The 24080-nt window shown below is 47.3% G+C and overlaps 1 protein-coding gene across 5 annotated transcripts in view; it reads right to left on the minus strand.

Annotated features, from left to right (window-relative positions):
* LRCH1 (leucine rich repeats and calponin homology domain containing 1) overlaps positions 1–24080 on the minus strand; it is a 403150-nt gene that overhangs the window by 38270 nt on the left and 340800 nt on the right. The window lies entirely within an intron of this gene.

Genomic DNA, 24080 nt, shown 5'->3' on the forward strand with positions numbered 1-24080 from the left:
GGAGCCGCACAGAACAATGGCATGCCCACAACAGTCCCAATCTAGCCAAGAGAATTATAATCTGTATAAAGTACAGGAACGGCACGTATAGGTTTGTGGATTGTGTAATTTGGGGTCGCAAGTGACCAGATGTAGGGTTCTTCAGTGAAGGCAATGGCTCACATTGGTTTTAAAGGCACCTAAGATGTTGTCTGTTACGTATAGATTAGTTGTTCCAGTATACAGTCTCAGTGACCAAAATAAAAGGTGAGATCAAAACATACAGGCGAAGGTCTGGAATTCAAAGCAATACTGTATATGTAGGAACATTAACGGAGTAACGGCTTACCAAATGAAGCTGAAATCAAACTTGAAAAGGGATCTAGACTCAGACTAGAATGTGCTTAAGCATCAGGACTTTGCAACTGTGATCCTAGTAGAAGCATGAGTGCTGGGCCTGTACTGATCCCATCTTTATATTGGCAATCAGCGAGGTACAAGTGGTTAATTAGTGATGTCATCAGACATGGGCTGGATGAGAAAGCTGTGACCATGTAATAGGTAAAAAACAATATCATTGGATAGTAACCTCTAATAAACAGAGCACCTTCTCTATCAACTTTGTGTGTTCCCTTTCTGTTTGTATCTATTACTTATTTAATGTATGATATGTTGTACAGACTGACGAGTTTTGTGATGCCTTATTAAAAAAAAAAAAAAGCTACGAATCTCCTAGCCTACTGCTGAGCACGTGTGTAGTAGTGCACCTTATCATATACGCATACATACATACATACATACAATAAGATTTTAAACCTACTGGTAAATCTTTTTCTCCTAGTCCGTAGAGGATGCTGGGGACTCCGTAAGGACCATGGGGTATAGACGGGCTCCACAGGAGACATGGGCACTCTAAAGACTTTAGGATAGAATGGGTGTGCACTGGCTCCTCCCTCTATGCCCCTCCTCCAGACCTCAGTTAGAGAAACTGTGCCCAGAGGAGACGGACAGTACGAGGAAAGGATTTTTGTTAATCTAAGGGCAAGATTCATACCAGCCCACACCATCCACACCGTATAACCTGGAATATACGTAACCAGTTAACAGTATGAACAAAACAGTATCAGTCAACAACCGATCTTAACTGTAACATAACCCTTATGTAAGCAACAACTATATACAAGTCTTGCAGAATTTTGTCCGCACTGGGACGGGCGCCCAGCATCCTCTACGGACTAGGAGAAAAAGATTTACCGGTAGGTTTAAAATCTTATTTTCTCTTACATCCTAGAGGATGCTGGGGACTCCGTAAGGACCATGGGGATTATACCAAAGCTCCAAACCGGGCGGGAGAGTGCGGATGACTCTGCAGCACCGATTGAGCAAACATGAGGTCCTCATCAGCCAGGGTATCAAACTTGTAGAATTTAGCAAAAGTGTTTGAACCCGACAAAGTAGCCGCTCGGCAAAGCTGTAAAGCCGAGACGCCTCGGGCAGCCGCCCAAGAAGAGCCCACCTTCCTAGTGGAATGGGCCTTTACTGAATTTGGTACCGGCAATCCAGCCGTAGAATGAGCCTGCTGAATCGTGACACAGATCCAGCGAGCCATATTCTGCTTAGAAGCAGGAGTGCCAACCTTGTTGGCCGCATACAGGACAAACAGAGCTTCTGTTTTCCTAATCCGAGCCGTCCTGGCTACGTAAATTTTTAAGGCCCTGACTACATCAAGGGATTTGGAATCCTCCAAGTTTCCCGTAGCCACAGGCACCACAATAGGTTGGTTCATATGAAACGATGACACCACCTTAAGTAAACATTGAGGACGAGTCCTCAACTCTGCTCTATCCACATGCAAAATGAGATAGGGGCTCTTATGAGACAAGGCCGCCAATTCGGACACCCGCCTTGCAGATGCCAAGGCCAACACATGACCACCTTCAAAGTGATAAACTTTAATTCAACCATTTGAAGAGGCTCAAACCAGTGAGATTTTAGGAACTGTAACACCACGTTAAGGTCCCATGGTGCCCCTGGGGGCACAAAAGGAGGCTGGATGTGCAGCACTCCCTTCATAAAAGTCAGGACTTCAGGGAGATAAGCCAATCTTTCTGGAAGAATATAGACAGGGCCGAAATCTTTACTTTAATGGAGCCTAACTGTAGGCCCATATCCACTCCAGTCTGTAGAAAGTGGAGAAAACGGCACCAATGGAAATCTTCTGTAGGAGCATTCTTGGCTTCACACCAAGAAACATACTTCCTCCAGATACGGTGATAATGTTTCGCCGTCACCTCCTTCCTAGCCTTTATCAGAGTAGAGATGACTTCTTCCGGAATACCCTTCCCAGCTAGGATTCGATGTTCAACCGCCATGCTGTCAAACGTAACCGCCGTAAGTCTTGGAACACGCAGGGCCCCTGCTGCAACAGGTCCTCCCTGAGAGGAAGAGGCCATGGATCTTCTGTGAGCAGTTCCTGAAGATCAGAATACCAGGCCCTTCGAGGCCAATCTGGAACAATGAGTATTGTCTGCACTCTTTTTCGTCTTATGATTCTCAATATTTTTGAGACGAGAGGAAGAGGAGGGAACACATAGACCGACTGAAAACACCCATGGTGTCACCAGGGCGTCCACCGCTACTGCCTGAGGGTCCCTTGACCTGGCACAATACCTCCGAAGCTTCTTGTTGAGGCGTGACGCCATCATGTCTATTTGAGGAAGTCCCCAAAGACTTGTTATTTCTGCAAACACTTCTTGATGAAGTCCCCACCTCCTGGATGGAGATCGTGTCTGCTGAGGAAGTCTGCTTCCCAGTTGTCCACTCCCGGAATGAATACTGCTGAGAGAGCGCTTACGTGATTTTCTGCCCAGCGCAAAATCCTGGTGGCTTCCGCCATTGCAACTCTGCTCCTTGTCCCGCCTTGGCGGTTTACATGAGCCACGACTGTGACTTTGTCTGACTGAATCAGAACCGGTAGGTTGCGAAGAGTATTCTCCGCTTGTCGTAGGCCGTTGTATATGGCCCTTAATTCCAGTATGTTGATGTGTAGACAAGCCTCCTGGCTTGACCACAGTCCCTGAAAATTCCTTCCTTTTGTGACTGCTCCCCATCCTCGGAGGATCGCGTCCGTGGTCACCAGAACCCAGTCCTGAATGCCGAATCTGCGACCCTCTAGAAGGTGAGCACTCTGCAGCCACCACAGGAAAGACACCCTGGCCCTGGGGAACAGGGTTATTTTCTGATGAATTTGAAGGTGGTACCCGGACCACTTGTCCAGAAGGTCCCATTGAAAAGTCCTCGCATGAAACTTGCCGAAGGGGATGGCCTCGTAGGTCGCCACCATTTTCTCCAGTACTCGAGTGCATTGATGGACTGACACTCTTTTCGGTTTTAACAGGTCTCTGACCATGTTCTGGAGTTCCTCGGCTTTTTCCATTGGGAGAAAAACCCTCTTTTGTTCTGTGTCCAGAATCATGCCTAAGAAAGACAGCCGAGTCGTTGGAACCAACTGCGACTTTGGTGGATTTAGAATCCAGCCATGTTGCTGTAGTACTCTCAGGGAGAGCGACACGCTTTTTTGCAACTGTTCCTTTGATCTCGCTTTTATCAGGAGATCGTCCAAGTACGGGATAATTGTGACTCCTTGCCTGCGCAGGAGCAATTACTTTGGTGAACATCTGAAATTGGTAATGACAGTTCTGTACAGCGAATCTCAGGTATGCCTGATGAGGGGGCTATATGGGTACGCGACACCATAAAATCCCCCCCTTCCAGGCTGGAGATAACTGCCCTGAGCGATTCCATCTTGAACTTGAACCTTCTTAAGTACAAGTTCAGGGATTTTAAATTTAGAATGGGTCTGACCGAGCCATCCAGTTTCGGGACCACAAATAAGGTTGAATAGTACCCTTTTCCCTAATGTATTAGGGGAACCTTGATAATCACTAGCTGTTGACACAGCTTTTGAATTGCAGCTAAAACTATCTCCCTCTCTGGGGGAGAGCTGGTAAAGCCGAGTTGAAGAATCGGCGAGGAGGCACATCTTCGAATTCCAGCTTGTACCCTTGGGATACTATTTCCATCACCCAAGAACCCACGTCCGACTGACCCCAGACGTGGCTGAAGAGTCGAAGACGTGCCCCCACCGGTGCGGACTCCCTCAGTGGAGCCCGAGCGTCATGCGGTGGATTTAGTAGAAGCCGGGGAGGACTTCTGTTCCTGGAAACTGGCCGTAGCAGGCATTCTTTTCCCTCTACCCTTACCTCTGGCGAGGAAGGAAGAGCCCCGACCTCTTCTGGACTTATGCGACCGAAAAGACCGCATCCGATACTGTGGTGTTTTCTTTTGCTGTGGGGGAACATAAGGCAAAAAAGTAGATTTACCCGCGGTAGCTGTGGAAACCAGGTCCGCGAGACCTTCCCCAAATAAAACCTCACCCTTGTAAGGTAAAACTTTCATATGCCTCTTTGAGTCGGCATCACCCGTCCATTGGCGGGTCCACAGTGCTCGCCTAGCCGAGATCGCCATGGCGTTGGCCCTTGAACCTAGTAGCCCGACGTCTCTCTGACCGTCTCTCACATATAAGACTGCGTCTTTGATGTGACCTAAGGTCAATAAAATGGTATCCCTGTCTAGGGTATCAATATCAGCTGACAAGGTATCTGACCAATCTGCTACCGCGCTACAAACCCAAGCTGATGCTATTGCCGTTCTGAGCAAAGCACCCGTATGTGTATTGGCGACTGTAGCGCCACCTTCTTGGATAAGCGCGTTAAAGCCTTGCCCACCCTGGGCGAGGATTCCCACCGTACCCTGTCCTGTGCAGGGAAAGGATACGTCATAAGAGTTCTTTTGGGAATCTGCAGTTTTTTGTCCGGAGTTTCCCAAGCTTTTTCAAATAATGCGTTCAGCTCGTGAGCTGGGGGAAATGTTACCTCAGGTTTCTTTTCCTTAAACATGTGCACCCTCGTGTCAGGGACAGAGGGGTCATCTGTGATATGCAAAACATCTTTTATTGCAATAATCATAAAATGAATACATTTAGCCACCCTTGGGTGTAACCTTGCCTCATCGTAGTCGACACTGGTGTCAGAATCCGTGTCGGTATCAGTGTCTGCTATTTGGGATAGGGGACGTTTTTGAGACCCTGAAGGGCCCTGTGACCCAGTTAAAGCCATGGATTGACTCCCTGTTTTTTCCCTGGACTCTGCTTTGTCCAATCTTTATGTAATAAAGTCACATTTGCATTTAGAACATTCCACATGTCCAACCAATCAGGTGTCGGCGTTGCTGACGGAGACACCACAATCATCTGCTCCACCTCCTCCTTAGATGAGCCTTCCACTTCAGACATGCCGGCACACACATACCGACACCCCCACACACTCAGGGATATATCTATATGGAAACAGTTCTCCCAATAAGGCCCTTTGGAGAGACAGAGAGAGAGTATGCCAGCACACACCCAGCGCCCCCGGACTGGAATAAAATCCCAGTAGTACAGTGCTTTTATAGTAATATATATATATATATTGTCACTCACCGCAGGCAGCGGCGGCCGCGCTTGTCCCTGCGGGTGACCTGGTCTGCCCGGCGCCTCTCTTTCCCCGGCGGTCTCCGGTCCCGGCGGCGGGTCGGCGTGTTCCTCCGGCGGCTTCCCGGAGCGAGGGCGCCGCCATCGTGAGTGGGGTCAGGGAGGCGGAGCAGGACTGACGTCACCTGCCTGCTCCGCCAATCAGGCAAGGGCGGGGAATTCAAAACCAGACGCCGGGCAGAGATCCGGTGCCTGAGTATCATCGATTCTGCCACAGAAGCTGTGATTTCCAGAGCTCCCACGTTCCTGCGGTCTCTGTGTCTGCATCTCCGTGCCTCCAAGCACTTCCGTGCCTCCAAGCATCTCCGTGCCTCCAAGCACCTCCGTGCATCCAAGCACTTCCGTGCCTCCAAGCACTTCCGTGCCTCCAAGCACCTCCGTGCCTCCAAGCACCTCCGTGCCTCCAAGCACTTCCGTGCCTCCAAGCACCTCCGTGCCTCCAAGCACCTCCGTGCCTCCAAGCACTTCCGTGCCTCCAAGCATCTCCGTGCCTCCAAGCGTCTCCGAGCATTTCTGTGCCTCCAAGGACCTACGTGCTTCCAAGCGCTCACGCGCCCCCACGCACCTCAGTGCCTCCAGCACCTCAGTGCCTCCAGTACCACAGTGCCTCAGCACTCAGCACCACTGTGCCTCCGGCACATCCGTGTCTCAGTACCTGTACCTCCAGCACCTCAGTGCCTCCAGCACTTCAGTACCTCTGTGCCTCAGCATTCAATATCTCTACAAGTCTTGTCTTTCAGGAAACCTTCAAGTGTTCTTCCGTGCTTCCAGCCTGCTGTCTTAATCCTGCATGAGGAAGACCTACATCCGGCCATCTCTACTGCGACCCAGTAGCAGTTCCTCTTCCCGGTCATCGGAAGAAGCCCCGAGTCCACAACACTCCCAAATCAGGTCAGTGATAGTATACTCAGGCCCCATGGACCCGGGGAATCGTAACCCGGACTCAAGTGCCATCCAGAACCTGGCTTCCAGAGTACAAAGTCAGGAAGCGGCACAAGGTCAGGTGATGCAGTACCTCCAGCAGTTGTCCGGGCGTCTGGATCAGATTCAGGCGTCTCTAGCCTCTGTAATTCCGGCACCTGTTCCAGTAGTTGCACCAGTTGCCGCTGCCAGCAATGTCCAACCATCGGCCGGTATCACCCCGCGCCTTCAGCTGCCTACTCCGTCCCGCTATAATGGGAATCCTAAAAATTGTCGCGGTTTCTTAAACCAATGCGAGGTACATTTCGAGCTACTTGCACACAACTTTCCTACAGACCGGTCCAAGGTAGCATATATTATTTCTCTGCTGGAAGGGTCTGCCTTGGATTGGGTGTCTCCATTATGGGAACGATCTGATCCCGTGGTTTCCAACTATACCAACTTCATCACGTCCTTTCGAAGAATCTTCGACGAACCCGGCAGGATGACCACTGCTTCTTCCGACTTGCTCCGTGTTCGTCAGGGCTCCCATTCCGTGGGTCAGTACGTGGTTCATTTCCAGACCATTGCCTCTGAACTACGCTGGAATAATGATGCCCTGAGAGCTGCCTTCTGGAACGGTCTCTCCGACCGGCTGAAAGATGAGCTGGTTACAAGGGATCTGCCGGATCCATTAGAAGAGTTGATTTCCCTTTGCGTTAAGGTGGATCTTCGGATGCAGGAGCGTGGAAGAGAACGTAGCCGTTCAGATCATTCCAGGTTCCGGAATCCTACTCCTAGACCGGTGGCCTTGCCTAGCTCGGACGAGCCCATGCAAATTAACCGATCCCGACTGTCTCCGGAAGAACGACAGCGTCGTCGTGAGGGTAAACTCTGCCTTTACTGTGGAGCCGCAGATCACTTTCTTAAATTTTGTAAATCCCGTCCGGGACACGGGCAGGCCTAGCTTGTTCCGGAGGAGTCAAGCTGGGGGTTACGACAAAAGCTTCTCCAATTTCGGACTGTTTGCTTCCTGTGACTCTAGTCACCGATTCAGCCTCCAAGTCTTGTGAAGCCCTGTTGGATTCCGGTGCTGCGGGGAACTTCGTTTCTTCCTCCTGTGCCCAAATCATGGGTTTAAAGTTACGGCCTATCGAGCGGCCAATTTCATTGACGGCTATCAACGGGACTAGAATTTCCAAGGGTCTCATAATGTGGCGCACGGGGCCAGTTAAGCTGCAGGTCGGGGCTCTACATCAGGAAGGTCTGGAACTCTTGGTAATCCCAGAAATGCACCATGATCTGGTCCTTGGAATGCCTTGGCTAAAAATTCATAATCCCCACATTGACTGGAAGTCTTCACAAATTCTGTCCTGGAGTTCCTTTTGTCACGCTAATTGTCTCACTCCTGTTTGTCCGCTCCGTGTCTCCTCCAAGACGGATGAAGAGCATATTCTGGAGGCGTATCAAGGGTACAAGGAGGTATTTTCGGAACAAGCAGCTGATCTGTTACCACCTCATAGGCCTTGGGACTGCCCTATTGACCTTGTCCCAGGGAAGTCGCCACCTCGTGGTCGCACATATCCTCTGTCACTTCCCGAGACTCAAGCTATGTCGGAGTATATTAAGTCCAATCTGCTCAAGGGATTTATTCGCCTCTCTTCCTCCCCTGCTGGAGCGGGCTTCTTTTTCGTGAAGAAGGAGGACGGGGGGTTGAGACCATGCATCGACTACCGCGGCTTAAACGATATTACTATCAAGAATAAATACCCCTTGCCACTAATCACAGAGTTATTTGATAGGGTTCGTGGTGCCCACGTTTTCTCCAAACTCGACTTGAGGGGAGCTTATAATCTTATACGCATCCAAGAAGGGGATGAATGGAAGACTGCCTTCAATACCCGAGATGGGCATTACGAATACTTGGTGATGCCGTTCGGTCTCAGTAATGCTCCTGCTGTTTTCCAGGGATTCGTCAACGAAATCTTTCGTGACATGTTATATCAGAGTGTTGTGGTATATTTGGACGACATACTGATCTTTTCCAAGAATCTTGTTGAACACAGGACTCAAGTCAAAGAAGTGCTCCACCGTTTACGAGAGAATCACCTCTATGCTAAGCTTTCCAAATGTACCTTTGAAGTAACATCAATTCCGTTCCTCGGTTATATCAACTCGGGGACGGAGCTTCGCATGGATCCGGAAAAGCTTTCTGCCATTCGTGACTGGACTCAGCCTCTTTCTTTGAAAGCAATACAAAGGTTCCTGGGCTTTGCGAATTACTACAGGAAATTCATTAGAGGTTTCTCCACCATTGTTGCGCCCATTACTGCCCTGACAAGAAAGGGTTCTAATCCAAGTTTGTGGCCTCCCGAAGCCATTGAGGCATTTTCCCACTTAAAGTTAGCTTTCATGACGGCTCCAGTTCTCCAACAACCAAATTTCGATGAACCTTTCTTCCTGGAGGTTGATGCATCTTCAGTCGGGGTTGGGGCCGTTCTCTCTCAGTACTCCTCTGATAAGAAATTACATCCGTGTGGCTTCCACTCTCGTAAATTCTCTCCGGCCGAACGAAATTACACTATTGGAGACCAGGAACTTTTGGCAATTAAATCCGCCTTGGAAGAGTGGAGATACCTTTTGGAAGGGGCTAAACATGTGTTTACCATTTACACGGATCACAAAAATTTGCTGTACATCAAATCCGCACAATGCTTGAATCCTCGCCAAGCGAGATGGGCACTTTTCTTTACTCGATTTTCTTTTGTTATCAAGTACCGGGCCGGGACTCTCAATATTAAAGCAGATGCGCTATCCCGTTCACCAGTTTCCACAGACGAGGATGAATCTCCTGAGCGGGGTTTAATTCTAAATCCAGTTTCTGTCTCTGCTGCTTTAACTACTCCAGCTCCTCCTCCTGGAAGAATGTCCGTACCAGCTAGATTCCGGCCAAGAATACTGCAGTGGGTCCATAACTCCAAGTTTTCCGGTCATCCCGGTGCCCAGAAGATGTACAAGTTTCTGCAAAGGTCTTACTGGTGGAACACCATGAGGAAGGATGTACAAGATTACGTTAATTCTTGTCCACAGTGTACACAACATAAATCTCCTCGTCTGCCTCCTGCAGGGTTACTTCGTCCTTTACCTATTCCTGTGAGACCCTGGAATTACATTTCCATGGACTTCATCACTGACTTGCCCTGTTCCAAGGGTTGCAACACCGTTTGGGTAATCGTTGACCGTTTTTCAAAGATGGCACACTTCGTGCCTTTGACTGGTCTTCCGACAGCTCCGAAACTGGCTCTACTGTTCATCCAAGAACATTTTCGGTTGCATGGGTTGCCACAAGAAATAGTTTCTGACTGTGGGGTACAGTTCACCGCCAGGTTTTGGAAAGCCCACTGTTCAACTCTACAGATTAAACTTAAGTTTTCGTCCGCTTATCATCCCCAAACGAATGGTCAAACGGAACGAGTCAATCAGGATCTAGAGACTTTCCTTCGTTTGTATCTCTCCCCTTCACAGGACAGCTGGGTGGAGTTGTTGCCTTGGGCAGAGTTTGCCCATAACCATTCGTTTCATTCTTCCACTGGGGAATCTCCATTCTTCGTCAACTACGGGTTCCATCCACGTGTTCCAGAATTTCCAAGCCTTCCGATAGAAGAGGTTCCAGCTGTAACGTCCACTCCACGACACTTCGGACAAATTTGGAGTAAGGTTCATGCTAATCTTAAGAAGGTTTCAGTCCGGTACAAGTTCTTCGCAGATAAGAAACGGTGAGCCGCTCCTCAATACAAAGTTGGTGACAGGGTATGGCTGTCCACACGTAATCTCCGGTTGAAGGTGCCCACTATGAAGTTTGCTCCAAGGTTCATCGGTCCTTACCCTGTGCTACAAGTCTTAAATCCTGTGGTCTGTAAACTGGGTTTGCCTTCCCACCTTCGAATACCTAACGCCTTTCATGTTTCTCTCCTCCGTCCCCTCATTCTGAATCGGTTCCACTCAGCATCCCCTAGGTCAACGTCTGTAGTGACTGAAGCTGGAACGGAGTTTGAAATCAAAGCTATTCTTGACTCTCGTCATCTTCATAAAAAATTACAGTACTTGGTAGACTGGAAAGGTTATGGTCCTGAGGAGAGAAGTTGGATTAATGCTACTGAAGTAACGGCTCCCCGACTGGTTCGGATCTTCCACTCCAGACATCCAACTAAGCCCGGAAAGTGTCCAGGGGCCACTCCTGGAGGAGTGGGTACTGTCACTCACCGCAGGCAGCGGCGGCCGCGCTTGTCCCTGCGGGTGACCTGGTCTGCCCGGCGCCTCTCTTCCCCCGGCGGTCTCCGGTCCCGGCGGCGGGTCGGCGTGTTCCTCCGGCGGCTTCCCGGAGCGAGGGCGCCGCCATCGTGAGTGGGCTCAGGGAGGCGGAGCAGGACTGACGTCACCTGCCTGCTCCGCCAATCAGGCAAGGGCGGGGAATTCAAAACCAGATGCCGGGCAGAGATCCGGTGCCTGAGTATCATCGATTCTGCCACAGAAGCTGTGATTTCCAGAGCTCCCACGTTCCTGCGGTCTCTGTGTCTGCATCTCCGTGCCTCCAAGCATCTCCGTGCCTCCAAGCACTTCCGTGCCTCCAAGCATCTCCGTGCCTCCAAGCACCTCCGTGCCTCCAAGCACCTCCGTGCCTCCAAGCCTCTCAGTGCCTCCAAGCATCTCCGTGCATCCAAGCACCTCCGTGCCTCCAAGCACTTCCGTGCCTCCAAGCACCTCCGTGCCTCCAAGCACCTCCGTGCCTCCAAGCATCTCCGTGCCTCCAAGCGTCTCCGAGCATTTCCGTGCCTCCAAGGACCTACGTGCTTCCAAGCGCTCACGCACCCCCACGCACCTCAGTGCCTCCAGCACCACAGTGCCTCCAGCACCACAGTGCCTCCAGCACCACAGTGCCTCCAGCACCACAGTGCCTCAGCACTCAGCACCACTGTGCCTCCGGCACATCCGTGTCTCAGTACCTGTACCTCCAGCACTTCAGTGCCTCCAGCACCTCAGTGCCTCCAGCACTTCAGTACCTCTGTGCCTCAGCATTCAATATCTCTACAAATCTTGTCTTTCAGGAAACCTTCAAGTGTTCTTCCGTGCTTCCTGCCTGCTGTCTTAATCCTGCATGAGGAAGACCTACATCCGGCCATCTCTACTGCGACCCAGTAGCGGTTCCTCTTCCCGGTCATCGGAAGAAGCCCCGAGTCCACAACACTACCAAATCAGGTCAGTGATATATATATATATAAATACACTTCACTGCACCAAATACATGTGCCCCCTCCTCTTTTATGCCCTCTGTAACCGTGTACAGCAGGGGAGAGTCCGGGGAGCCAGCTTCTGCAGTGTGCTGTGGAGAAAATGGTGCTGGTTAGTGCTGGAAGGATCAAGCCCCGCCCCCTCAGCGGCGGGCTTCGGTCCCGCTCAAATTATTTATACTGGCGGGGGTTTATTAATATACTGCCTCTGCAGTATCTATTGTATATGCCAGTGTTCCTTGAGGTTAATAATGCTGCCCAGGGCGCCCCCCCTGTGCCCTGCACCCGTACAGTGCCTGTTGTGTGGGATCTGTGTGGGAGCAATGGCGCGCAGCGTTACCGCTGCGCGTTATCTCAGTGAAGATCATGAAGTCTTCTGCCGCCTTTGAAGTCTTCTTTCTTCTCATACTCACCCGGCTTCTATCTTCCGGCTCTGTGAGGAGGACGGCGGCGCGGCTCCGGGACGAACGGCGAGTGTGAGACCTGCGTTCCGACTCCCTCTGGAGCTAATGGTGTCCAGTAGCCTAAGAAGCAGAGCCTATCATTTAAGTAGGTCTGCTTCTCTCCCCTCAGTCCCACGATGCAGGGAGCCTGTTGCCAGCAGTGCTCCCTGAAAATAAAAATCCTAACAAAAGTCTTTTTCAGAGAAACTCAGGAGAGCTCCCCTGCAGTGCATCCAGTCACCTCTGGGCACAGGATCTAACTGAGGTCTGGAGGAGGGGCATAGAGGGAGGAGCCAGTGCACACCCATTCTATCCTAAAGTCTTTAGAGTGCCCATGTCTCCTGCGGAGCCCGTCTATACCCCATGGTCCTTACGGAGTCCCCAGCATCCTCTAGGACGTAAGAGAAATAAATATATATATATATATATATATATATATATATATATACACACATACATACACACACACACACATACATATATATATATATATATATATATAATCAGCAGAAGAGAAATCTAAATCAAATCAATATTTAGCGTGACCACCCTTTGCCTTCAAAACAGCATCTATTCTTCTGGGTACACTTGTACCCAGTTTTTGAAGGAACTCGTCAGGGAGGTTGTTCCAAACATCTTGGAAAACTACCCACAGATCTTCTGTGGATTTAGGCTTGCTCAAATCCTTCTCTCTCTTCATGTACAGATGTATCCTCACACATTTTTGCTTACTGTGGCATTGCATAGTGCAGCTTCCCGCAGCCACAGCTCTCCCTGTGTTTTGCTATGAATGCATATGCACGCCCCTACCAAGACACTGCCTCAGACTGCCATAACAACAGGTAACGGGAGTACAAGCTCCCACTGCCCTCGCTCACAATCTTCTGCCAGCTTCCTCTATTAATGGGCAGCACTGCTGCCTGCCACCTCTTTCCGCTCCCACCAGTTCTTGTTTAATGCTGATAGCAAGATACGCTGTGCAACGTGTATGCTCAAAGATGCAAAGGGACACATCTGTAATCCCATATAGACTCGATGCTGTTGAGATCAGAGCTCTATGGAGGCCATTTCTCTCCCAGATCTCCTCCGTGTTCTTCTGTACGCTGAAGATAGTTTTTAATGACATTTGGGGTCATTCAGACCCGATCACACGCTGCCTTTTTTTTGCAGCCGTGCGATCGGATCTGTAGAGCGCATGCACATGGGCCGCGATGCACAGGCGCATTGGTCACTGGCGACGGCCGGCAACACGGAGCGACGGAACCAACGGAGAAAGCGTTTGCAGCGCCGAACACAAGAAGATTGACAGGAAGAGGCCATCCGGGGGTGTCAACTCTCCGTTTTCAGGGAGTGTCCAGGAAAACGCAGGCGTAGCCGTCCGTTTCCAGGGAGGGTTCCTGACGTGAACTTCTTCCAGGATCATCGCAGCAGCTGAGTAAGTCCTGGGCTGTGCAGAAAGGCTGACTGCATAGCTGATCGCACCCCTGCGCAGCGATTACCGCCTCCCCTGTAGGTGGCGATTACCTGTTCGTAGCAGTGCAAAAAATAGCCTGCATGCGACCAGGTCTGAATTAGGCCCATTGAGTGTATGTTTGGGGTCGTTGTCCTGCTGCAGAATACATTTGAAGCCAATAAGACGGGTGGTATTCATGTGACCGCCGGTCAGCTGACCGACAGTCACATGACCTCCTCCACCAGCCCGACGGGTCACTATCCCGATGGTCGGCATGCCGACCAACAGGGACTATTTCCACGCGTGGGTGTCCACGACACCCATAGAGTGGGAATAGACGAGCCCGCAGCGTGGCGAGCCCGCAAGGGGCTTGCTGCACTCGCCCCTCGTCGATATGCTACCGGGATCCCGGCGTCGGTAAGCTGACCGGCGGTCAGCAGTACTACACCCAATAAGACACCTCCCTGATGGAAATGCATGATGGATAAGTACCTGCCTGTTTATCTCAACATTGAGGACACCATTAATCCTGACCAAATCCCCAACTTCATTTTCTGAAATGCAGCCTCAATCTTTCAAGGAATCTCCACAATGCTTCACTGTTGCCCGCGAACACTAATTATTGAACCGTTCTCTAGGCCTTCTGTGAACAAACTGCCTTCTCTTACAGATAGATATTTAAAATTTTGACTCATCAGTCCAAAGCACCTGCTGCCATTTTTGGGCATAGTTGAGTCGCTTGGCCTGATTTCTACATCAAAGGTATGGCTTTTTGGCCACAATTCTTCCATGAAGACCACTTCTGGTAAGACTTCATCGAACAGTAGATGAGTGTACCTAGGTCCCACTGGTTTCTGACAGTTCTGAGATGATTACACTACTGGACAATCTACCGATTTCGAAGGGTTGTAAGCATGATGTGCCTTTCATCTGATGCACTAAGTTTCTTTGGCCGATCACTACGCCTACGGTTCACAACGTTGCCGGTTTCTTTGTGTTTCAATGCTGAGAAATACAGGCAGGTACGAAGCCATCATACAATACCATCAGAGTGTCTGATTGGCTCCAAATTTATTTTACAGCAGATAACAACTCCAAACATACAGCCAATGTCATGAAGAAGTCCTGGAAGGACATGGCCACCACAGAGCTCTGAGCTCAACATCATCAAGCTTGTATGGGATTACACGAAGAGAGAGAAGAATTTGAGCAAGCCTACAGCAACAAAAGATCTATGGTTAGTTCTCAGAGATGTTTGGAATAACTTCCCTTCTGAGTTACTTCAAAAACTGCGTGCAAGTGTACCTAGAAGAATCTATGCTGTTTTGAAGGTAAAGGGTGGTCGCACCAAATATTGATTTGATTTAGATTTCACTTCTGTTAGTTCATTTTGCATTTTAATTGATAAAAAAAAATATGAACACTTCTATATTTAAAAGCATTCCTACTTTGCAGAATTTTTTCCATACCTGCCTAAAATGTTTGCACAGTACTGTATATTATATATATATATATATATAATATATATACATACATACATACACATATATACGCACATACATACATGCATACACTGTTTATAACACAAAAAATGCCTGCCTGATATTGTGTTGTCCTCCTCATGCCGCCAAAATAGCACTTATTTAGACTCTACAAGAACCCTGAAGGTCTCCTGTGGTATCTGGCATCAAGATGTTATCAGCAGATCCTTTAAGTCCTGTAAGTAGCGAAGTGGGGCCTCCTTGGCTTGGACTCATTTTCCCTCAGATGCTCAATTGGATTGAGATATGGGGCACGGAGACCAGGTCAACACTTTGAACTCTTTGTCATGTTCCTCAAACCATTCCTGAACTATATTTGCAGTGTGGGAGGGTGCACTATCCTGCTGAAAGAGGCCACTGCCATCAGTAAATATCGCTGTCATGAAGGGGTGTACTTGGTCTGCAACAAGTTTCCCAACAGAACATTGCCTCTGCCGCCTCTTATGACCCAGTTATTCCAACTAGCTGCAGTGATCGCATAGAGGTGCTACAGTGCATATTTTACCACAAAATGGACTGGGGACTCACTTTTTAAGAATGGGTGGGTCTCCAAGGACATGCTCCTTTGCGATTGGCTGCTTGTCAAATTGATGACTCACTGGCGTTTGATTGGTCACTAGCTACTTGGGCAGGTAAGAGGACTTTCTGCTCTGACACTATTTGTCCATTCATCCTGCAGCCAGCTGGCCAATGGGTGACGATCTTGTGGGCGGTACCACTGCTGCTGGAAGTGAGGGGGTGTGGATTGTTGTTGTAGCCAAGCTAGAGCGATGGAGCCAGACAGAGCTGTGCACAGTACCCGGGAATGGCTCCAGGAGTCCCCGATACCCAAAAAGATCACCAGGGCAGTGCAGCCTTGCACGTGCCCTCCATGCAGGACATGAAGCTGGAGCAGGTGAAGCCATACGCAGATTTGGGGGAGTGGGGGGAGAAGTTTGCACCTACACACTAGCCACCAGGGTGAGGCTGCAGGCTGCCAGTCAGCCTGTCAGCGTACCCATGAACGATCAGCCCAACTCCACCTCCTGCATTCTGATTTGAGGGCTGGGCTTGATCCGGACTTGTGTGTCACCCTCTCTCTGGCTGCACTATTACACGGGGGTGGAGGGGGGGTCAATGGAGCGAGGAGACACATAATGCGGGAGATGTCATACCTGGAGCCGCCGCAGGGTGACAGATCACCCGGCAGAGTGATGGTGCGAGCAGGACCCGTCACCGGGGGACAGATCCCTGCACAGAGCTGGCAGTGCAGAGGTGATCGAGCTGGGGACTGAGGACGTTAGAGGATGCAGGTAAGGTGTAGGGCGCTGGGGTATACTTGGTCTGCAACAATGTTTAGGTAGGTGGTATTTATCAAAGTAACATCCACACGAATACAAGGATCTGAAGTTTCCCAACAGAACATTGCCAAGAACATCACACTGCCTCTGCCAGCTTGCCTTCCTTTTTATAATGCATCCTGGTGCCATCTCTTGCCTTAGTAAACAACGCACACACACCTGGCAGTCCACATGATGTAAAAGAAAATGTGATTCATCAAACCAGGCTACCTTCTTCCACTGCTCCATGGTCAAGTTCTGATGCTCACATGCATACTGTAAGCACTTTTGTCCGCCTCTGTGGACAGGGGTCAGCATGGGCACTCTGACCAGTCTGCGTCTGCCCAGCAAGATGCAATTCACTGTGTGTTCTGACACCTTTCCATCATAGCCAGCATTAACTTTTAAACAATTTGTGTAACAGCAGTTATGGTTGATGGGTGTATATACACAAATGCACATCACAGCGCATACTACCAAATACCCTCTGTTTGATTAATCTGTAAGCATTACCGTTCTGAGTTCATCATGTCATGTGATGTATAAAGTAATAATGTTTATTTTAAACTATAGTTTTAAATGAAATCATTGCAGATTGAGTTCTTAAAAAAAATTAGTTAAATTTGACAGAGCATGGAAGTAAGCGCTGACAACGCAGATCGATGTAGCATTAAAAGCCTATAAGGTACTGTAGCAAGCTCATACTGGGTTGTAACTGTCTGGAAACGAGAGATAAGGATAGTTTTATTCACAGACACCTTGTAAAAGCACTACAGTGATATCCAGTGTTCTTTAAATTGAATCCTGTATATGGCTTACTTTATTTGTAGTTGTGTTGCGCCGTCTAGTGGACATATGTGATAATGCAGAAGCAGTTCCTTGTGAGACTCTAAGGAGGGCATGGTGTCACTAAAATATACTGTAATGCATTTGGTTCTGTTCTGAGGCTGGATGGAATTGTTGTTATATCAATTGCCATTTTGTTCTCTTCTTTCTTCAGAGGGATTAAATTACAGAATTCCTAGATTTCATTTTGGAGTACTGAACACAATATTTACGTATATCAAAGTAGTGTTGTGTTTTGTTACTAACTAAACTACAATTATATTTTTCTTATACAGTAAGCGTAAAGGCGGGTACACACTAGGCGATGGAGAAATGCCGGCGATGAACAACTATATCGTTGAACGATATAGTGTTCAACGATATAGGGGCTGATTCCGACCCCATCGCACGCTGCACTTCCTTGCAGCGGTGCGATCGGGTCTGGAATGCGCACGCGCGTTGTTGCCCTGCGACGGCAGCGACGCAGACTACGAAGAAAGCGGTCGCAGCGGTGACCGCAAGATTGACTGCAGGAAGGCGTTCCGGGGCGGCAACTCACTGTTTGGAGCCGTTTTTGGGGAGTGGTAAGAAAAACGCAGGCGTGTCCAGGCGGATGTCTGACGTCAAAGCCGTGACCCTCATCGCTGGACATGTCACACAGGGTAAGTATGTCCAGCCCTGGTCTTGTTTGGTGTGAAACTTTTTTAGCATAGCAGGGCTGCACAAGCAATCGCAGCCCTGCTATGCTAAAATACACTCCCCCATAGGCGGAGATTAGTTGATCGCACCAGCAGCAAAAACTTGCTTGGTCAGATCAACTCGGAATGACGGCCTTAGTGCTTACACACGATATAGTGCGTTTAACAATAACGATCAGTGACGTCACCGCCTACATTCCTGAACGTGCAGCTCAGCCTGACAGTGACGGGTTGAGCTGCATGTCAGCTCAATATTGGTGATCGCTGAACGACGTGCGGGAGCCTGCATCGTTCATCGTTCACCAATATTACCCCCACACACAGTGGATAATTTCAGCCAGCCCAGTGTGTATCCCCCTTAAGAAGCAGAAATAGTGGACAGAAAAGAAGGACAAACAGGGTTTAATATCTGCTTTATAATTTATTTACTGTAGTATGCCGCTAGCTTTCTAGCTGTCATTTTCCAGGTTCCACAAAAGTAATCATTTATCTTTCATGTTCCTAGAACACACTGCTCTCCAGCGGCGCACTCAAGGTATAAAGAGAAATGACGTACCGTATAAGGAAAATGGAACTGAGTCATTTGGACCCCATAACCTGGCTGACTGTACAGTAGTTATAATCCAAGCAACACTGATTCATTAAAATGAAGGAAAATCCATAATAACGGATGGAGATTATCTGCTTTATAGTAATGCAGCCGTGTATAAAGGCTTAGGGGGAGATTGATCATTAGTGGTAGTGCTGTGCTATATGGGAATATATCATTTTGCAAAGAAAATATATAATTTTGTGATTCTAATGGGTTTTAACAAATACTTTGAAATTTCATCTCTATAGATATACAGTGTAAAAGAAGAAAAAAAACTATTTTCCAGGTGTTGGATGCTTAATACCCATAGAACAGTACTCAGACTTTTTTTTCTTAGCCGCAATGCGATGCAACTAGAACCAGGAGAGTGTGCTAATTAATTTGACGTGCAACACTTGTACATCTGTGTGTGACTGAGTCTGCATATGAAGCACAACAGAACTTGGCATGGAAAAAGCTGTGGCCACTGCATCGTAGCACAGCCGCCTACTGCATGTTATTCGCACAGCATTGTGACTAAGACGCATTTTCGGCAAAAAAGATGCCCGGCGCTAGCAGAGTCTCACAGGACCTGATGCGCAGAGTGGGGCTGTTTGGTGCGACTGCAGCAAAGATGTATGAGGACACATCTGAAGAGCACACATGCAAGATGAAAAGAACTACTTATTATTTTATTATTATGTACAGTAGGTTGCTTTGAGTTTTCCAATAATTCTCTCAAGGCAGCCTGGTTTTACTTATTGTAACCATTTGTAAAGTATTTAAAAATCAACAATGCTTTCAGGAAATGAGTAACAATGTTTTTAAGTGTAGTTCTTCATATTCCAATTTTCCATCCCTTTTATTTACACTACTGCATGCAATTACTTCGCACCTTGGTAAATGATCTCATACCAGAGGAGGCAAGGTAAGCACCCGACCTCAGATAACCCTATTTATGAAGGGAAATGAGGAGTGATATAATATCCGTCATTCGGGATGCCGGCAGTCACATGACCGATGCCAGCATCCCAACAAGGAGAATGCCAGCAAGGGACAGGGTCTTTATCCCTCCCCTGCCCCCTACTCTAACCCGTCTGGGGTGGCGTATAGGGCTTAATGCCCCCTCTAGTGCCTAACCCTAACCCCCCTCCCCCGGACCATAAACCTAACAGTCACTCCAATACTTATCTTTGGGATGTCGGCGGTCAGTGTTCCGGTGTGGGATTCCGAGTGGTGTCGGGATAACGGATTCCAGGAAATGACAGGTACCGTATGGCAATGCACAGATTCTTGCATGTAAAGTTTAAGGGGGACATGTATCATATCTTTTACAGTGAAAAAGTTGTCCAAAGCAACCAATAAGCTTCTACCTATCATTTTATAGAATGTACTTGATAAATGCCAGGTTCTCCACTCTTTAAAAAGTTTGACATAGTTCCCTGTGTGTCTTGTTACTCTAAGTGTTGCAAGGTATTGAAATTTAGTATGTATGTTTCTGCATCTCCTGGTCATTATATCCACTCATGGTAACCCTGACTCACTCTGCCTCTGCAGCCTCTTATGACCCAGTTATTCCAAGTAGCTGATTTGCCAGCTTTCAACCAGGCAAAAGGTTTGCCGGGTGGAACATTTGACCCCTTTTTCATACCCTTAGGAACCGAATTTCCAAAAATCCCTGCTAAGTGGTCGACTGCAAATAACTGTCACAGTTTCCATACCAACCAGCAGGACAAATGTTCCAAGTCACCAACTGTCACATTTTCCAGAGCACAATGGTGATGCATTGTAAATGGCAGGCAGAGTTTTTGCCACATAACTCCATTAATAATGCCAATATTTTTCTGCAAATCTATGAACCAAGACCTTTAATTTGGTATATGATATGCCCTGCTCAGACAACTACATCATAGAAATATGTCACTCATAGAAGTCATCCTTCTGCTATTAATATATAGATGACGACCAGAGGAGATGAGACGGACATGTGAGGAAAGCAATAGGAATGGGAAAGAGAATGAGTTATTGGCAATGTAGATCATATTTTTGGGCAAACACACAGCTGCCATATTAATGGACATCACTACTGCATATTTTTCTAGGCTAACAACGATTACAGCTACCATATCACTGGCCATTGCTACACTCACTGGCATATTATTGGACACGACTGCTAAAAGTGTATATCTGGGAATTAATGTTGACAATTACTGGGCGTTGCTACTGCTGGCAAATGCCAGGACATTACCAAGCTTTAATTTAGGAAATATAATGGTCTTATTGTTATTGCTTGACATGGGCATAATAATAGTCATGATACTACTACTGTGTATATTACGGCATGCATTCAGCATGCCAACGCTCATAATGTTGACAGTACAATGTCAACAGCTAACGTGTCGACATCTGAACAAGTCAACAAGCTCACAATGTCAGCACTGTAAATGTCAACAGGTGTGGATTATTAGATCTACACTAAAAAGGTCTACCACTAATGCTAGACAAGCATTAGGTCGGCAGGGTCAAAAGGTCGACTTAGAATAGGTAGACAGTAGGAAAGGTCGACAGGGTCAAAATGTCGGCACACACAAAGGTAGACACCATTTTTATTTTTGGAGGGTGTTTTGTCACTTTTCTGCCACAAACAAGCCCCATTAGTGTACCATGTCCCCTTGCATGGCTTGCTTCGCTCGCCATTCTTCAGGCTCAGTTTACTATTCCCACTCGTAGTCCACGTGGATGGTAAAGTTGAAAAAGTCATGTCATGTTGACCTTTTGACCCTGTCAACCTGTTGAACTGTCTACCTCTTACATGTCGACCTTTTGACCCTTTCAATCTAATGAATGTCTATCATTAGTGGTAGCCTTATTGACTGTAGAACTTTTTAGATTAGATCTACAGACCGGATACCACGTGAACAAGTAAATTTCTGGCATTTTGAGAAATGCCAACATTGGGGTTAGGGATGGGAACATACTTACCGCTGCAACTGCAGTTTTGCAACATTAGCTGGACGTAAGCTGCAGCCAGTGAGTTAGAGTACTTACCTCCGCACCCTCTGGAACAGCCACATTGCCATTGTCAGCATGTCGACAAACTGAACATATCGACCTTATGACTATGCCGGCATTCTTATGTTGACAAGAAAAATATTGACATTCTAACCTTTGACCAAATCTAGAGAAGCCGTCACCAGCACAATTCATGTACGCCAATGTTTGTCAGATATGTACAGCTTACAATAAGGATGATGTACTAGTGTGAAGATGCTTATTTTGGATATAGGGTTTAAACAATACAAAACTGTTGAAAGTCAAAAATAAAGATCTCAAGCCAAACCCCCTACTAGCAGGACTATAGGCTTTTGATGTGTGGTACCATTGCCATTTGGAAGACACTAACCCTGGGATAGACCACTCATCTACAACAGCTGTACTATGTTATCACAAGAAGAGTGAGCCACCAAGCCCGCAAGGGGCTCTGTTGCACTTCTCCGACCCCCCCCACATGCTGGCATTCTGCGGTCGGGATCCCGGGGTCGGTATGCTGACCGCCAGTCTCCCAGCCCCAACCCGTTATCACCATCTGAGGTAGGTTGCAATTGTATCCTGTCATGTCACACCTCCGGTGACACTACGCCAATATTTACATCATGTTCTTTTACCCATGTAATGTTTCCTCTTCCCACTACTAAACAAGCAAAACCACAACTAACTTTGTGATTTTATGGATTTCAATTGTTCTATACTCATTCTCCTAACACAAGCAAGTTCATGTGTGATGCATGTATGCAGCCTATAATTCAGTTTTGTGAAGTTAAACCTATTTTTGTACAGAGTTTTGTAAATCGCGATAGGAGGAGCTAGGTGTCCCGGGTTGTTCCTTGTTGAGTGCAGACAATGGCCAACGGTATTACCCAAATGCAAGCATAAATTTAAAACAAACATATAAAAGTGTATAACTTTTGCAAGCTTGTCTCCATCCCATCCAATCAGGTGTGAGAAAAGCCCAGCACCTTTTTAGTCTTCTTTACAGCATCCAATTGGACAGACGAGATACAGATTCGCCAAGCTGTTGAATGTCACATTCATGTCATCTTCAGTCAAATGTCAGTCATGGCAAACATGATACACTTCAAAGGCCGCACCAGACATTTAAACTCCAAAAAGATCGTACATTCATCTTATTAGTTATTAATGTTAAAACAATGCATTTAGGGGGAAGATGTATCAAGCAGAGAAAAGAGTGGAGAGATGGACCAGTGGAGAAGTTGCCCATGGAAACCAATCAACTGCTACCTATCATTTTATAGAATGTACTTGATAAATGTTACCTTGAAGCTGTTTAGTACATAGACCCCCAATACACTGAATGATCCCCCATATGCACTCAAAAAAATTCAGATTTTCTTGTATGTCACTCAAACCGCCACTCACCCCAAAACACTCCTTAGACACCAACCCACACACACACACACACACACACACACACACACACACACAATGATCAAATACCTAAGACACACCCATGAACTGCTTAAAACACCATTGTCACTGAAACCACCCACTTGATCTAAAACATTCCTTAGCCTCCACACTCACTCAATTAATAAGAGCTTTGGTCATGGGTAAAACTTTGTGGGGCATAAAGCATAGAATAAAAGTTGGCACTGATGGTACGCAGAGAAAATGTTGGCATACACGTAAACCTCTACTCATTTCTTAATATTATAATGATAAAGTACAGTCTAATGAGCAAAGGCAGAATAACAAATATTAAAGGAATTGTGAGACAGACAATTTAATGTCTATTTCATATTAAATTTCACTTGAAATATACTTTCATTATTGCTATAACTTTTTTTTTACTTTTTCCATTTAACTATCACAAATTTTTGTGATACACCCATCCATGTCTGGGAAGCTCCTTAGGTGCAACCTGGTGAGTGTATTTTATAACCCAGTCTCTGCACATATGAATAAGATGATAGTGGCAGTGTAAATCTGATATTTACAGCACATGAGCTAAGGGAACTGAAAGGGCAAATTAGGGAGCATTTACTTCACCTGCACGAGTAACAGGCAGGATTATTGCACCAGATAATGAGTTAGTGTTAATTCTGCTATTATTAGGGAGACGTGTGCTCACAAAAAGTACCTGGAGAACAATAAAAATGTTTCACTCAATCTCCACCAATAATCTATGTTTTAACATGAAGATGTTTGTTTTGTACTAAAACTGGCAAATGTGAAACTCACCCACGGAAACCCCAGGTGTCTATTTGCAAGTGGTAACTATCTGGAACACATTCTCTGTCTGCCATAAATTACCTCCTATGTTTTTGTACCTCTTATCTTTTTATTTGTTTTGCAATTTCCAAAACAGTTATTTTTGTCTACAGTAATTGGCATCTATTGGAGCTTTCAATTATTGCTCCGATCATATGCCCATTACCTGTGGCAGTCACAT

This window comes from Pseudophryne corroboree, chromosome 2 (genome assembly GCF_028390025.1).
Source record: "Pseudophryne corroboree isolate aPseCor3 chromosome 2, aPseCor3.hap2, whole genome shotgun sequence".
NCBI lineage: Eukaryota > Metazoa > Chordata > Amphibia > Anura > Myobatrachidae > Pseudophryne > Pseudophryne corroboree.